At 27.2% G+C, this 19,086-nt stretch overlaps 1 protein-coding gene across 9 annotated transcripts in view; it reads left to right on the forward strand.

Annotated features, from left to right (window-relative positions):
* The window catches only part of LOC130663964 (hemicentin-2), a 55,104-nt gene that overhangs the window by 2,317 nt on the left and 33,701 nt on the right, over window positions 1-19,086 (forward strand). Inside the window, exon 1 of one of the 9 annotated variants that reach the window (XR_008989272.1) lies at window positions 11,590-11,708. The exons of the other annotated variants lie outside the window; for them this stretch is intronic. The gene's annotated coding sequence lies outside the window, so the exon portion shown is untranslated. Of the gene's footprint in view, window positions 1-11,589; window positions 11,709-19,086 lie in introns of those variants that run through there. 9 annotated transcript variants of the gene reach the window in all.

Raw genomic sequence — 19,086 nt, forward strand, 5'->3', positions numbered from 1 at the left:
TGATTTTTCAAGTCAAGAGTACTTGCAATTAATTTTTAATAACGATAAATTACTTTTTCTATATTTTATCGATATCAAATAAAAAAAATTAGACCAAAGATACATAATATATAAAAATGGAAATAATAGTTGAATAAAAAATTTTCATGAGATTGAAAGTTAATAATTCACAGAGTTATAATTGGCATTTATAAATATAAAAGTATTGAAACGTTTGAAATTATGACTTGGTGACAATGTCAGAAAGTTTACATCTGAAAGTTGTTGCAAAGACGACAAAGAAAAGAATAATTGCTAAAAAGTATATAGTAAAACGTAGGCGCTTGGCTTTAAGGTTATTCTCAGTTATTCTCAGTTATTCTCAGTTATATTCTCACGCCAAGTTTCAGATCCAAAGCACGAACTCAATTCTCGAAAAGCTAGAGGCACTTCCACCTATCCTGGAGTCTTGGATAACTGAACAGAAACTATATAGAGAAAGAGAACAGGAACGAGAACTATTCCACCTGTACTTTGTAACTATATCTTATATAGTCACTTTCTACAACCAGCTTAACTCTACCGACTAGGATTAAGTCGTTCTTTAAACAACTAACAACCAAAGTCGATCTGACGATGCTCAAAAATATTATTATTATTATTATTATTGTTATAAAAATGATAAGTTTTCATTTAAATATTTAAATTCACAACAATCAACTAGATATATATATATTTAGCTGGTATGTATGTAATTTAAAACCAAGTATTTGAGTTATTTTATAAACCACTACAACTGAACCCCATAATGGAAAATTAACATCTATCTATTATAAAATTGAAACAATTATCTTTAAATTCCAATTATTGAGAGTATCATCTTCTTCTTTTTTTTTTTTTTGTTTTTTCATCATTGTTGAAAATAAGGAATCTTTCCATAAGCTTCATGTATAATCTGGATTACTTGTCAACATCGACGGTGGATGATACGATGATACGATATGAGTGTATATAGTTATAGTTTAAAGTTAGCCAGATACCCCGGGGGTAAAACCGACCTCCATTCGAATGAATGCAAATTACTACTATAGTAGTAGTACTGGTACTGCTATTGCTACTACTACTACTACTATTACTACTAGTGGTACTACTGATACTTTCGCTTCTGCACTACCATTCTATTTCGTTCTATTCCACGCCAATTCGATACATTCCCTTGTGGCCACTCGTGGATTCGTTCAGTGCACGACTTTTCGCGCGACAATTTTATTAAATTTTTTTCACTTTTTCATTTTATCTATTTTTCTCTTTCTATATATATATATATATAAGCGACCGTTTTTTTCTTCTCTTTCATTCAGTCAATGTATAGTTTTACGCCTTTCATAATAAAATTCAATAGAAAACTTTGTTCAAGAATTTTTAAGATTTCTCGAGGAATAAAATCTGTAAAGTTATATTGAAATTTTTTTTCTTTCCTACTAAATTCAAGTATGTACTCCGTATAATAAAAATACATTTTTTTATGCAAATTATTTTTATTTATAGCATATATTATTTTTTACAGGCCCACTTTATTGAGTTGTGCCTAATTAATTTCATTAACATCTTTTTATTTTTTTTTTATTTTTGGTTATTTTATTATTATTATTTTTTTCGTTGTTATAAGAGTCTAATGAGGTAAACACAAGTGTTGAAATATATTATTATGCATATTTCCGAGACGACAGCATGATATGATCAACAAGAGTATACCACTTTAAGTACGTTAATTAAATTTTGTATTTAACATTTTCTACAGACAGTAGATGAGGATTAAAATATATACATATATATATACCACCTCCTTCAAAAAAATTACATATAATTTATTAAACTTGATAAATTTTCATTATTAAAAGTAAATTTTTAAATAATTCATAATAATAATAATTACACGAAGGAATTTTTAAATTTTACCTTCTGAGATAGTAATGATTATCATCTCGGAGAAGATTGCATACCATTTCTGATAGGAAAAGGTAACATAAAAGAATAAGAATCTTTAAAACTTAAAGGTAGAAATAGTTACTTTGTTTAGACGGGAGGTATTACCATGGCACTTTTTTTCAGCGTGTATATATAATTGTCATTTCATATCATATAGTAGTGTAATAGACTGATTTTCAAATTTTTGAATAGCTGAAAAAAAAAATATATAAAACAAAGAGAGAGATAGAGAGAGAGAAATAGAGGAGTTAAGGTTTGATTTCCTGCGGAAGTGTCCCCGTGAGAGTAAAGCATCGTCATGTTGTTGTTGATCGTGTCGGTCGCGTCTAGCCCACGGTGTCTGCGGTTTTCGTCAAGGTCTTTGTAACCCGTCGAGGCGTTACTCCCCAACTACAATCAAAGGTCTTCTTTTCCATCTCAACATAGCTTATATATCCTTTCTCACTTTTCCTGCTCTGATGTATTCATTCTTATTCTTTGCACAAAATTGGTCAATGCACTTGAATCAAATGCTCTCAAAGTTATTTAAACATTAAACTTGTTTTATATCAAAAGAAAATAAAAAAAATAAAGCCAAATAAATTCATATAAATCTCCTTATTTTCGTTATTATTTCAGTATCATTAAATGTGGATATAAAATGTAATGTTTGTTATGACAACGAAATTTTTAAATAAACAGGAATAAAGTTTGTCTAAAGAAAATATTGTCCAACATTTTTTTTTTCTCATTTTTTTTTTTTTTTCTACAAGTCGTGTATCAATAAGTTTTATCTTTTGTATTTTTATTATTTTTGAAAATACTTAAAAAAGTTAGTGCACATCATCAAGAAGTTTGGTAAAGTGTGACCTACATCCATAAAATGTTTGCCATATTGAGCGTATGTACAAAACTTTTGATACGAATCGTGTACATTCACACTTAAAACTTTTTGAATTGCAATTTGGCCGTTACTTTATACAACAATCGACAATCTTTATGAAAAATATAAATTAAGTTTAACTTAACTGAGAGGAAGGTAATAAAACAATGGAATAACTAAGACACCAGATTTTTATTAATTCATTGTATTATAATGCAAATACTGATAAATAATTAGTTAAAATATATAAGATGTTTTTCATAATTATAGCTTTAATAATAATCTAGGTCAATTGCTTCGATCCATTTATATATACATATATATGTATACAATTCAAGTGATGAAGCTAGCAGCATGCTGCAACGTTCTGTACCTTGGCGCTTCTCGCAATAGCATTCACCCGGATAAAAAGAAAGAATATAAAGAATAAAAAAATAAATAAATAAACGAATGAAATAAAATACTGAGTAAAAAAAAAAAAATAACAATAACAACAATAATAATGATAATAAAAAAAAATGCGAGGTCATTGCACTGTCCAAACGATTCACAGAGTAACAGCAAGTGCAGTGCAAGTGATTATTATCGTCTAAAAGCTATTCGAATGGCTCCCAGTGTTTATATTATTTTTATTCAAAATTTTTTTCCAATTATTTAGTTGGATTTTTACGTTCTCGATGAATCTAATGATTTTTTTTTTTTTTTTCTAAGAACAATAATCAATCTTTATGAATGAAAAAATTTTCTAATGTTTATAACAGCTTTGATAACATATATTTTATAACAAATAAATGAAAAATATTTAAACCCAACATAGTTACTCAAAAAATTTATTTGAAGCTGGTTTTTCTGTCACAAAAACGTTTTAATTTATGTTTTCGAAATACCTTAATTAAAACATATAAAAAAACTTAGTTAGACAAAAGATAAAAATAGAGAGTAATAATGACAGCAAGTAGAAAAATGAGAAATAGAAAAATAAAAAAAAACGTAAGTGCAATAACAATTTCGTTTAATTAAGTTAAATAAGCGTTCCCGTCTTTGATTATTAATAATGATCTTAGAGCTTGAAAATTTATTCAATTAGCAGCATATTTTCTCCAATTTAATTAAGTTCCTGTTCCTCTGACAACGCACTTTTGTGCGGCAATACTCTTTCTTACTATACCTATAAAACAAAATAAGCGAGAATGAAAACTGCTCGGTAATTTATTATTTCGAACTCGTCTCAAAGAATATGTCTTGCGGAAGAATGCAGAAATAAAAGCAAAAGAACCAGTCAAAGAGAGTGGAAAATTTTAACTACTAAAACTTGACTAAAAACTAACTCCAAGTTAAGCAATTATTAATTATTTCATTTTAAATCTTTATATTATCCGTATCTATAATGATCATTAATTAAATATAATTACAATTGATTTTTAATCAATTATAGTCACATTTAATGGATAAACGATTTTTATTTCATGAATTTTATATATTTAAAAAAAAGTAATAATAATAAAATCTACAGTTTTTGACTCAAGTATTATTTCGTATAAAGAATTAAGTAATTCAAAAATTTTTTAATTGTGTTATTTTTAGTTTATTAAAATTAATAACCCAATGTACTGTGAATACTAATTGTGAGTTAATTTAGAGGAAATATAAAAATCGTAATAAATTACATATGTATATAATCTTAGTGGATATATTAGGTGCTTTCTATACAGAATATAATCAATGGGCTATATTTAAATGGTTTTTTAGCAATCAATTATATTCATTATTAGTCAGTTTTAAAATTAAAAAAAAAAAAGAAACCTTTTATATTTATTAGCACTTTTGCTATATTTATAAAATTTATGTCATAAATTACTTTTATATTTACAATGTTATTTTTAATTTCTGACGTTGTCATTTACTATTAAACTGGTTTGTCAGTATATAATCCTAGCTCGTTTTCTCACAAGACTTTTTTCTTAAATTGTTGTGATGCTCAGCATCAGTGACCCAGTTAAAGAAAAAAAAATCCCCAGGGAAAATAAGAAAAATCCTGGTGATGCTTTTTGAGGTAGAGATCTTTAGACGATTTAACTGTCGCATGGAATTTAAAGTTGAGTAGTTTTTTCCTGCTTTACTATATCCCCTTATTGTTATTTTCTTCTTATATTATCTTTAGTCTCTGAGACAGTGAAATTCGTTAGAGTGACCATAACCAAAAGCTTCTATTTATTGTTATTATAAATATTCTATAAATAGTGTGTTTACTGATTAATTTAACTTTAAGTTAATGTATATAATTAACATAGTGCAAGCTGAAGATATTAATATAATATTATTTAAATTAAACACTGAGCTAGGATATAGTTTTGACAAGGTAAATTTTCAATTAATCTTGAGTTGTAAACAATGGTTGATTAATGAACAGAATTACCTTTATTCACGCGATTTCCTCACACGAACGATGGTGTATGTGTTATTAACTCTGCTTACACGATAGTGCATCGTTAAAATCGCGTTATTTTATTCAAACTTTCTCATGATTCTATGATGATGGGAGATAGCTAATAGCTGATAGCTGATACCACAATATTTATTGATTATTTTTACAATTTACTAGATATATTTCATTTATTTTTTTCTCCATATATCAATATTTATCTTTATTAAATTTTTTATTGGTTATTATCATAAAATAGTATTATATATTTATAATATAAGTAATAAATCATTTAAAGGAATATAATGTGTATTTAAGGTTCATTGACATAGCAGACAAAGCAATAATATATCAATTGATCGTATTTCTTATAAAATTCATCCATTTATTAATTAATTTTTTCGTTTTTTTTTTGTTTTAAATGTCTAGCCATATCGATCTTTACAAACTACTTTGAATGCCATTTAAAGAATGTGGATTGTATTGACTTTTCTTTCAGTATTAGTTCTATTATTTATGGTACTATTGTCTTCTTCTTCTTCTTCTTCTTCTTTTTATTCTTCTTCTACTTGTTCTTTTTAAAAATTAAGTTTTTTTTGTTCTTTTTATTATCTCATCCTCCCTTATCGTGTCCTTTTCTCTTCATGTCGCTTCATCTAACCCATGCATCTCTTATCACTAAGAAAATCCTTGTCAATAACATTGAGAACTAAAGAAATCGTAAAGGGTGAGATGATAAAAACGAACGGATGAGAACAATTCAAGCGAGGATCAATCGTTGTGTAATGGAAAAATAACTGCCATGTATATATATATATACATATGTGTTGTGATCCGCACAATATATGAACAATATATTTTAGTTTGTGAACCATGTATATAAGTAATAAAAGTAAAATTCAATTTCAATTGAATTTTCAATTTAATTCTACCGAATGAAATTTAAAAAAAGACGAGATTTTCTCAGTGTAATTGGCAACTTTCAAAATATTTGTACTTATAGAAAGAATTACTGCTTTTCATAATTATATTAGTACCTATATAATATGTATCTATTTAATTAAAAATAAACAAATAGTATTTAAGAGCATTTAAAATCTTACAAACAAATAGATATTTTTTATTTCACTCAAAGACAGTCAGGTTCGATTGTATATCATTCAAAAATTTATTAAGCGTGATATGTAATATTATTCTGAACGAAATTTCATAAGTTTATTCTATAAAATTTAATACGATTAATCTTTAATTAAGTTGACTATTCAATAATTAAAACAAAAGACAAAAAAAAAATATTTTATTTTATTAATAAATATTTGCTATGTTTAAATCTGTGAAAATGTACTTATAAAAATACAATAATGGTGAAAAAATACATTAGTATGTACAATATCTGTATATATATATGCGGAATTACGTATATATACATGTATGCGGGTGGGTATAATGTGTGAGAAACATTCCCACGAGTAAGTTCCATGCTCCTCATATTTGGCTGACATCACATCGAGTTTCAGTTGGGGTCAGTCTGGTGCTTCCTCATGCGTGATTCCTCCTTCTTAAGATTCCCACTCACTTTTAAGGAGCTAATCCAACGTTAGGGCTGACAGATGTATAATAACTACCTATATATACATATATATAAATGTAATATAGTTTTTTCGTTATCTACTGTTATTATTCCTGATATGGTGTTACGGTTATTCGCTCTTGCTTGGGAGTTAATTCAACCATCACATCTATTTTTAGTCATCTTTATCTTTTCCTTTCTATTAATATACTATAAATATTGTAATAGTTATGATGATTTCACTAATTATAAACTTTTTAAACAATAGTGTATTTCGTTTATTTACAGTAATAATAAAAAAAGACTGATAAACATATAATTTGAAAGACGTATTTTCAACTAAGTATTGATTTACGTTTTCAATATAATTAAAAATATTATTCTAAAGATATAATAATATTTAGGCTTTATTTCGTTAAAAATATTATATAGATATATACTTTAGTACATAATAAATATTTACCAGACAACTGTGAGTGGTCATTTTATTTGATTATTTATTTTACGTTTTTTTTATCTTTTGATTTTTGGCATTTTGTTTACAACGGACACAAAAAGAAACCGGATATTAACCGATTTGTAAAATGTTAATGGAAAAGATTTATTGACTAGCTCGATGGAATACAATATACAGTGTATCATTGATTTAATGTTAGTTAAAGAGTAAAGAGAAAACGGTTTATGAGATGAAAGATACTGTGATGCATAAAATCCATAAAATGTTACCATAAATTTTTAAGCTCATTTGAAATTGCTGTTTAGGTTACTGTTCACAGTCACGGTGATATTGTGGTTTCATCATCGGAATATCATTTACAAATTTCTTTTAAGCACAATCATGCTTATATTTAATAATTAAAAGCTCTTAAAAGGTATATAAATATTTAACAATAAGCGATCGTTGGATACTATTATTTTAGAACGTTCTATTAACGTTTAAGTTGAATAAACGTCACAGCAAAATAAATGGCCAAATGTATTTAAATAATATTTTTTAGCCCCAATAGATTTTTTGAAAAAATTATAAATCTATGAAAAGTTTAAAATACAAGGAAAATAAAAAAAAATCTTAAATATACTACTAAAAAAAAAGTCTCAGGTGGCGAGTTTCATAAGGATATTTCATAAAATATCTAAATTCACACATATATATTCATAGACACATATTTTTATCTATACAAGTATACATAAAAATTTAAATGAGTTATTTATTAATAGTATATATATTTACTCAATATATGTACGTTCAAAGCGGTATACCGATAAATTCATCAATTAATGTAATATTTTTGAGTGAGCTTAAAGTTTTTTATCTAGGAAAAAAGAAAAAAAGTAATAAAAATAAAAAAATTAAGTATATTATATCTTTTTCGAGCAATTATACATTTCATCAAGAAATTAATATGTACTCTAATAAAGCGTTTGCATATTGAATGAAAAAAGTATATAAACATCTGTTGTCTTCATTGTCATATTTTATTTGGCTGAGAAAATAAAATAGCTGGTAAATTGTTGGAAAATCAAAAAGTGCAGACCTAAATCGCTCATTCTATTTTGAATCATTTCATTTACTTTATACTAACCATTTTTTTTTTTATTTTTTTATTATTATGAATTTTTATATAACTTATAAATTATCAATTGAATTTATTTATTTCTTGTTTTCAGTTAAATATTTTTTTATTAACATTTTTTGTAAATATCCGGGCGTTTTTGTCTTAGATGTCACTCTTTTTTTTCAAATCTATACTATTACGCTAGTGCTGCTGTCAGTAAATAATGGAGAGATAAAATAAAAAAAAAATAATAATAATAACAACAGTAAAAACAAAAATTTCAGTTAAATTTTTCGTGAATAATCAGCTTTACGTTTCTAATTTATTACAATTAAACTAAAAGGGTTTAGAGAGTGATTTTTATAAGCGTTCTTGTCATAAAAACTACAAAGATGATAAAAAAAAAGTTAGACCGATTAATTAATTCTATCGAGAGTTATAGTGTTTACCACGTTTCATACGTAACAATTGACAGCACTGGTTTCTTGAGTTGAATTAATTTATTTCAAACTGACAAAATAACGAATCGACTTAATATTGGGTTTAAATTGTTCCTTAGTAAATTTTTTATTTGCTAGCATACAATTTGAGATATTTTGATGCAATTAAAAGAGTGTAGAAATATTTTTGTGCGAGTAAAATAGTCGAAAAAAAAAACTGTTCATAAAGCACCCTCAGCGTTTTAGCGCTTAAAGTGTGCGAAAATAACAGATATTTTTATTTAAATCAAAATTCAAAATTCAGCACGTTTTCTTATCATTAAAAAATTCACCATTATCTATCTTGAAGAGTACAATAAATGATGTATGAATATGCAACGCAAACTGTAGAGGTACATTCAACCGGAAAAATAATTGTACCGAGTGGACAAGAACTCTTTTGTCATAAAAAACCTTGGGTGTTACTTTGTGAGGCATCTGTATATATACGTGCTTTTTCATTTTGTATTATTTATTTCACTTTATTTTTAAAAACTTTCTTTGCATCATCAAATTGCACATAAACAACTTGCCATACTAAAGACATTTTATCAATAAACGAAATAAAAGTAATAAAAAAAAAAAAGATATAGATATTTTGGATTTGATTGTAATCGAGGGAGAATGATGAATTCAGGATATAACGCTTGATAAATCAGAGTATAGTAATAGTATTAAATTTGGGATTACATTGCAGATTGCGAGAGGACGTTACTGGAATGGTCATAGGAAGTGAAGCTCTGAGGGTACGGTTAAAAGAGAGAGTGAGAAAGAGATAAAGTAAGAGACAGGCAAACTAAAACCGCATCCAAGTGAAAGACATTTTAACCGCGGGTGAGAATCGATCCATGCCGCTGCCTGGTTTATACTCAAATGTGCTCCAATGTCTGGTCTTTATTATTCTATCTCTTATTCGTTTCGCCGTTGCTGCGCGAAGGCTTAACAATCTTCTATATATATATATATATCAAAATGCTAACCGTAAAGAGGGGGTGAGGGGGATCTATGTCTCTCACAAATTCTCTCCCGGATTCTTGCGTGTTTCACCGACCTCCACCTATTTTCGTATTACAACTCAAGAGAAATTGGCAAGACGCCACGTAACGGCAAACGCACTGAGTAGTACTGTAGAGATAAATAAATTCTACTGCTATTGATACTGATGCTGATGCTGATGCTGATGCTGATGCTAATGTTAATTCTGACAGTGATGCTAATACTGATGCCATATATATATAGATATAATAGCAGCAATAGTTTTTCGGCGAACCTCCTCACCAACTCACCAATATCTCGATATAAAGCTACTATACAACCCAACACCATACCATCCCTGATCAGTAATTTTAAAACAAGACATTTCGGTGCAGCTCACGATTTTACATTTATTACGTCATATTTATTTTGGAAAATTTGCTAAAAATAAATGTAAGACGAGACTGCAAGATTTCATTCCTTCATATCGACAATTATTTCAACGTTATTTTTACTAAAGCTATAAATAATTAAATTTTTTTAACCGTTCTCTCAACCATATAAAACTTGTAGCATTCATACACAATTATTATTCATTATTTGTCTGAAATAATTGTAATATTTTTGAAAATGTAAATTGTCTAAAAATAGCGCAAGTATTAGTTATTAAACCATAGATGCCTGTATATATGTAGCTTATAATGACAGTACGTATGTAATAGATATTTATTACATAGTAGATGTACTATGTACTGATAATTTACCATAGTTGGGTTATTACACCCAATATAATATCACAACAGAACAACGATTTGTGATATGTGATATGTCAATGATAGTAATCTGATGTATCGCATTTCATCTTGGGCATGTTCAATGCGTAAACCTCCTAGTAACATTATAGTTAGATAACCACTCAATTCAAGGTTGTATAATATACACTTTGATATATATACATCGATCCTGAGAATCCCGTGTCAAATTGTTGGTAGGCTTGACATGACATCTCGTTAGAGATACTAATATATTAATGTTATAATTATAATTAGTTATATTGATTTATAAACAATATTGTTATTATAACATAAAAATATAATTGAAAAAAAGAAAAAAAGAAAGAAAGAAAGAAAGAAAGAGGTACCTTTAACATGAGAAGAAAAAGTTAGACTAGTGGTGAAGCGTTATTTCCGCATCGGTGGAAAATGCAGATGTGGCGTTCTGCTGTGATTTGGCACTGCTCCAAAATGAGCTTTGCACGCGTTGGAAAGCAAAAGAGAGACAGTATATCAGTAATAAAAGAGTTTAAGAGAGAAAGAGTAAATAAGAGATAGTATATATGTATATGCGTACGTTCTGGTGGTGGTAGTGATATACGAATAGATGATACCAACCACACTACAAACCGTCGAGTATATGTATGGGGTATATAGTGCATACCCAGCCTAGATATTGTGTAGCATTAAAGAAAAGAAAAGAAAAGGTTCGTGTGGGTCGGTCAGTGTTAAACGATTACCTTCACTTGATTCCTCTTTACTACAGCAATTTTAAATCGCTCAGATATATAAAAATTATTAAATATATTTTTAACTCACTTGTAATAATAATAAAAAATATAAATTTTTAATGAAATATACACAATATATGTAATTAACTATTAGTTTGTTGTTGGAATTTAGCTGAATAGGTAGTTCCTATACGAAGATTGTGTGAAATATTTCGGATAAAGTAAAGCTAACTCAATTAGCTATGAAACCAACTCACTGAAAGTTTATAATTGGAGAACAGTGAACAGTGAACAGTAAACGTTGAACTGTGAGTGGAAATGAAGTAGACAGTGAAAACCAACTTGGTTCGTTCAATAAATTCGATCTAATGTGTAAGCTTGTTTTGTCAGAATGGATTATTATTATTATTATTATTATGCATCCATGTTGCCAATTTACGCCTTTTTAAAATATTTATTATTTCAATTATTTAAAAAGAAATGGCGACTTTTTTTTTTTTTTTTTTTTTTTTTTTTCATTTGTTTGATCGAAATAATTTATTGTTAGATAAATTTATACTGTATAGGATGTACAGGAGTAGACAGCATCAGCATTAGCATCATTGTGATATAAAAAGCACAGTACATCAGAGACAAAGTAAAAATGAGTGCAAGATTATAAGGGAGTTAAACTAGCATGGTGCTGGCAAGATAAGTTGGCAAAGGCATACAGTGTCTCTTGTTCCCCAATAGGTCTTTCAGGTATAATGAATGTCGAGTGCTTTCGACTCAAAGGTTAACCTTGTTATCATACTCTTATTAATGATAGTCTCTTTCTCACTATTACCCATTAGTAATATTACTGTATATCCTTAAGAAGAGGTACAACTGTTATTATTATTATATCATTATAATTATTATTTTTATGACAGTATGAAGCCATCGATAATTACTAATGATTATAATAAAAGGAGAAAAAATTTTTTAAAAATCGATCATACATGTATGTAAATTGTATGAAACCTTATATTTGTTCTATTAATATCGAGTTGTCATGTTTTTTTTTTTTTTTTTTTTATAATAAGAAGCCATTTTAGACACAACAAGTCAACACTTGTTAGTATTCATTGGTACTGAGCATTTAAACAGAAATTAAGTACATGATGGATATATTATTTACGCTATTTAGCGTAACATTCATTATTTTTAGAATTATTATTTAAAGTTAACAACTATTACTTAATAATCGTTGTGTAATATATATATTATTTTCAACTATATCGAATGAATCAATCAATGACCAAAGGTATTGATGTCATCATTTTCCGCAGTTCTTTCATCGGGTACCGCAGTATTGTCGTTTTACTTTCTGGTCTTTTTCATCAGTGCACATCAGTTTCTTGAAATAGTACACTCTCTAGTACGATACAGTTTCTTTGGTATCTCAGCAGACAGAAAAAAACTTTCTTTAGGTTTTTCCTTTCAGTATCGTCGTCTTAGTCGTCGCCGACAACGTTGACGACGTGACTTGTATAGCATTCTGCGACTCCTCTGCAATGATAGAATAAAAAAAAATAAAAAAATAAAAATTTCCTTTCAACTCAACGAAGCCAAACGATAGAGATGCTGTTGATGCTGGTTTTAGGCGCACATTTAGTCTATGTCAATCTTAGCATGATATCTTCTCCAAGTTGGACGGCTACTATCATTACTGAGTACTCACGTTGGCTAGTAAAAATAAAATATGTCAACTTTTTTTAGAGATAAAACAAACAAAAGTGGATAAAACAGACAAGCACAGACGGTGAAAGAAAATAGTAATTTTTCCAATGCTGATATACGAAATTTCACCATGTTCACATAGAAATTATTTTAATATTGACATATAAGAAAAATATATCTATATAATACAGAAGAAATACGAATTAAATATTAGTGCTTTTCCTATTATTACACATGAATTATTCCTATTTGACATAGGGATTTTTACCATGATCACATAGGAATTTTCTTAAATGAGTATAGAAAAAGTACTCATTTTTTTTTCCGTGTACTTTAAACATGTAAATAGAGTATATAATATATGTATGAACTCCCTTTGAAATTAATCGACTGATTTTTGTACATTCTCGTTTAAAGAATTCAATTGACTGTCAAAAATTTTCAAAGTTCTGAAACATCAATATTTAATGTTAAACTCTTATTAATGTCAATAATAATTCTATTAGATATTTAATAAAAAAACCGAGAATATTTATTTTTTTTTTTTTTTTTTTTTTTTGTGCTCACTGATAGTGTAAAATAATACTCGTACTTTGAATATTGTATCTTTGAAATATTTATATTTGTCATATAGATTATCGTCTGATATTTATACGATATACCGTAATCTCTCTCTCTTTATATTTATTCAATCAAGCCAACTGCTGCTATTGCTGCTGAAAATCGATTTATAAGATACATATATACAAGTATCGTAGGTACTTTTGGCCAAAATTATATTCAAGTTAGAAAGATGAAAACTTGTGGGGATGGGGTGAAAATAGTTTTGGAGAAACTAACAAACGAGTACGTTTGTAACAACTACTACGACGATCATCACTACAGTATACTACTTCACCCCCCATAGCGACTACCAAACTCACTTTACTGATGTACTTATTTATTACCTTGTATTTTAGACCAACACACCAGACGTGTTTGCCAAAAACAATACCGAAACAATACACTCGGAATTTTTTCTTAAATTTATTATTCGATTAATTTACTTAATTTATTTATTTAATAATTTCATCGGCCCTGAAACATGAGTTATATATATATACATAAAATATTAAGTTAAAAATTGTGCATTTTATTTTAAATTATTTAAATGAAAATAGATAAAAAAAGTTTGTATCTACGAATATAGTCGTAACTAAACATATATATAACTAATATAAATATTTTATATGGAAACTTACACGATGTTTAAGACGCATGAGACCAAGAAATCCTAGTCAGATGTGCTTGCTCATGCTCACTTGTAACTGTAAAGAAGCATATTTCAAGCTATCATAAATCTACCTCTTCTCCTCCCTTTCCTTCTCTCTTTTCCTCTAGTAGTAACTTTAGCAGCAACCCTTGGGTAAACGTAAATTCTACGACGATTCAAAGGAAATAATATCACATTTATTTGGACGCGTGAGATAGATAAATGTACAGCTGAATGCATGGTACTTTTACTTGACCGTAACACTTAAATTTTTTTTATAAAAAATATAAAAAATATAAAAAATAAAAAAATGTTTACCTCTCCGTGTGGGTTTCAATGAAATGAAAATTTATGAGAGAAAAAATCAGCGCTTCATGTATATTTTTAAACTTTATGTTTGTATGTGCCAATTTCATGTAGGCTACTCTATATATATAGTAAATAGACAAGCAATAAATGGTGTCGATAAGCAATTGATGAAAAAACGAACAAGCGAAGCGTATAGAGCAAAACAAATAATTCGTCATACTGAATCGGCTTCCAATGTATTTTTTTTTTTTTTTTTTATCTCCCGTTTATGTTTTGTTTGTCAATGGATGTAACATGAAAATGACTGGAAGAGAATTACAGTAAAATTCATACATCCCTCATTCGCGGAGTACCGTGAGCATAGCCTGACGAATAAAAACCATAATCTATATATATCTATATATATATAGAAGGATATAATATCTATCTCGAAACATTTCGCGGCCATAAATTCATTGCGTTTCCAATTTTAACAGCCACGGCCCATTTATCAGAAAATCCACCCGTATACACTTTTCTTTCTTCCTTCCTTTCTTTCATGTTGTTTTTATTTATCATTTGTTTAATCAATGTTTAGATATTACTCAATTATTGAAAAAACAAAGTTTTTTAACTTGTCGCTATAAAAATAAAAAACTTGTGAAAAATTCAGCAAATTATCGTTTTCACCCCGATTTTCGAGAATAAAGTTTTCATCAGATGTGGACGTTTTGGTATGAAACTTGTTTATATTTCGAGTGCAAATATCTCTTAAACGGTTAGGTTTATCAAAAAAACATAACAGACCTTATTATGTAGAGCGGTGAATTTCCTACAAAATTGTTTGTTAGTTATAGCTTTAAATTTATTTTTAAGCTAGAAATAACATTTTTCTAATTGTACTAAAATGGGAAATTATGATTTTACTTAGGCAATAATAAACTTTTTTTATTTTTTTACTTTTTTTTTTATTTTTGGATCACAAATAAATGATTTATATCACGACCAAGTAAAAAAATCTAATTCGGGAAATGACGGACAACCTAATATGCACGTATATAGATTTATAGATTGTATGAAAACTCAATTTATCAACTTATAGTGTAATTTAAAAGTTGAATTAAGTAATTTAATAAATAATTGATTGACTTTTAAAAACTTGTCAAGATGAATATGATTGATATGATGTACCCTGAGTTGTTAAAATTATATAAAACTAAATTTAATAAATATTCATGAAATTTATGTAGTAGGTGATAGAAATAAAAAATTTAATAAATGATGAGAAAAAAAGAAAACATTAAATAAAAAGAAGTTAAACAAAGTAGTTTCAGGATTTAAAAGTGGGAATAAGTGATCTCCAGCAAGCTCTTTTATTTACTTGTTACGCCTCCCGTATCTTTATCAAATTTTGTTTTCAAATTTTTTTATTTTCAAATTTTTTATTATTTTTATCGATTGTTTCTCTTTGTTGACTTTTTTTATCGCCATTATCGATTTCCTCTTGAAAGGATTTGACTTTGGGTTTTCCGTTGGCCATAGCACAGTACCATTTCATGTTGGTCACGCTCGCCAAGCAAAGTTGGAGGAAAAAGTAATTAAGGGATGGATCGTCTAGAATCCAACCTGAATACCCTAAATTGGTCACTGCTGTGAATACTAAATGTAACCGTTCGTCTACAGACTATTTTACCATTCAAAACGTCCTTTCCCAATAAAATTGTATATCGGTGGGTGGTGGTAATTATACTATTTTTTTAATATATCATTTTAGTGCTCAATCACAATAATAATAATTATTATGTTATAAATTACTTAATTTCAAGAATAAAATTTATCTATGGTTAATTTAATTAATTCTAAATAATAAAAATTATAAAAATTGTTAACAATCTTTTTTAATTTTTTTTTACATACATTCAGAAAATCTAAATCATATTATTTTTCATAGATTCTGAGTGATATTGAAAGTTAAATTTGCACCATCTGTTCAGTATCAAGATTTACACTATCAAAAATACATACTTAGATAGCAGTTTGCGACAACATCCATAATTGGTTGCCAATCAGTTAAAACCCATGACGAATATTTAAGTGTAATTTTTAAATGCTGATGGTTTATTGTCAGATTGCGTGTGAAATAAAATTATTTTTATACTGTAACAAAATTAAATGACACTAAAGCGAGAAGGGGCTTGTGGCTGACTGTAAGTTATGTTGTCTACTGCGTTAGTAGTACAGATATATTGAATAACAACGTCCTGGCGGGACAGATTGGCGCCAAATAACTACGTTCTTCATATATTTCCTAATAACAATACCCGTTTTAACTAAATAACTCAAATTTATGATATAAATTATAAAAAAATAATTAATTCAATATGATTTTTTTTATCTTTTTAATCTTTATTTAATAGTTGTATAAAAAAGTAAAACAAATAATAGCTCTAAGTTATTGAAATTTATTATATATATAACATTATTACGTACACGAAAAAACAATTATGAAATATACACTGAAAAAAAGATTTATTTGAGCCAAAGATATCGTATATTTGGATATAGCCAAATAAATATTTAATTGTGAGAAAGATATAATATATTTGAGTAGTTTAATTGCGTGAAATGAGTGATTTACTTGTGCTAAAGAAATGATTCCATTGCTACAAATAAATAAGGGCATCAAATATATGTATAGTATCGCCAAATTTTAGGTTATTTGTCACAAATTTAATATCTTTACCACCAATATATCAATTACTTATCACAAATAAATTATATATTTCCGTCAAATTATAAAATTATTTGACTCAACTGTCATATTTTGTTGTACCAAATATATTTATTTGTCATTATGAAATATTTAAAAAAAAGCCACAAATAAATTGATTTATTTGGGACAAATAGTTCTTTTTCTCATTGTAGTTATCATATTTTATTTATATTGATACTTTCTCCCCATTTATTATTATTAGCTTAAACCAACTATGAAATAGCGTATTGGTTGGGTTTGTGTCTTTGGCTATAGCTTTATGTCTTTCGCTAATTATCAACATCACAGTATTATATAGATATACATATATAACTTTTAACTGACTTTTTATCTATGAAACTTAGTGACATCTGGCGATCTGAAATAATACGACACATCCTCTTGAAAAATTGATTGTCTTGAAAAATCATATAATACATATACAATCTAAAGCTTAAGGTTTCTTACTATTACACAACTCAAAAATATACACACCGCAAACGTCAATGTCGGATAACTTATATACATATATAAAACGTTTGTCGTTTTATATAATTTTTTTGTAATTTTTAATCAATTCTATTGTTCATATTTTGTTTAATACAACTTAAGCTTTTGCTTGAATTTTTACAACATCATAAACACTTGACCTGACTTTAAAACTTGGCAGACACTAAAAGTGATAAATGTAAGGATTTACCTTATATACTACTTTAAACTTTATATATATATATATATTTTTTTATCATTATATATAGTTACAGAAAGCATTGCAAACTTCCATTACTGAAGGATAAGTGTGCAATTGAGTTTTCACAACACTAGCAAATAAAAAGTCTTTATTGCAACACTGTTAATAATAATAACAATAATAATGATATTAAAATTTGAATTTCAGCTGAAATATTTCTATCAGTAAAATTTATAAGATGTAAATATTTATTACAATAGCGTTATAAAAAAAAACTTAAAGTGATTGAAATACACAATTTATGACTGATTTATTTTTTATCTATTTGTATGACATGGAAATTTTTTTTTTTTTGTTTGTACAAAAAAAGCTCTTAGGTGAAATGAACGAATAACAGGAAAAAGCTTTTGTACATTTAGGATTAATGTATTTTTTGATGATAAATTGAAAATTTTATTTACACCACAAATAAAAAAATAATTGTTTATTTATAAAAAATATTATGTAATTTATCGAAATCAATTATAAAAACATTATTTTTTAGGCTCATGATACAATAGTAGTATCGAAAATATTTTTTCAATTGATGCATTGATTGGTATAGATGTTTGTATAGTATACGCGGAGAAAAATGTTGGCTCGAAACCTACCAATTTTTATTATGCTGTCGACCATACTTGAAACAAGAAAGGAACCATCGAAAAAATTACTGTGCTCATCGAAAAATTATTATGCTGTATCACAACACTTACTACGCGCGAGAAACTTGTTCATAAGCTTTAATAACTATTACTGTCATACATTATAATAATTGTGATGCGGCATAATTATTTTTTATAAGAGCAGATAATTTTTTATTGGTTAATTAAAATATGTTTGTACAGTTAAATTAAAGTTTTGTCTAGTATTGATTATATACTATTTGCGATTTTTTTTTTTATTTTTTCATCTATAAATTATGTATAGAAAAAGAACTCTCAGTATTATTTACATCATTGATGACAATATCATCTGAATTTCAAAATTTCTTCCATGTAGTGTGTATTCAAAAAAAAGTTTAAAAAAG

This window comes from Microplitis mediator, chromosome 2, assembly GCF_029852145.1.
Source record: "Microplitis mediator isolate UGA2020A chromosome 2, iyMicMedi2.1, whole genome shotgun sequence".
NCBI lineage: Eukaryota > Metazoa > Arthropoda > Insecta > Hymenoptera > Braconidae > Microplitis > Microplitis mediator.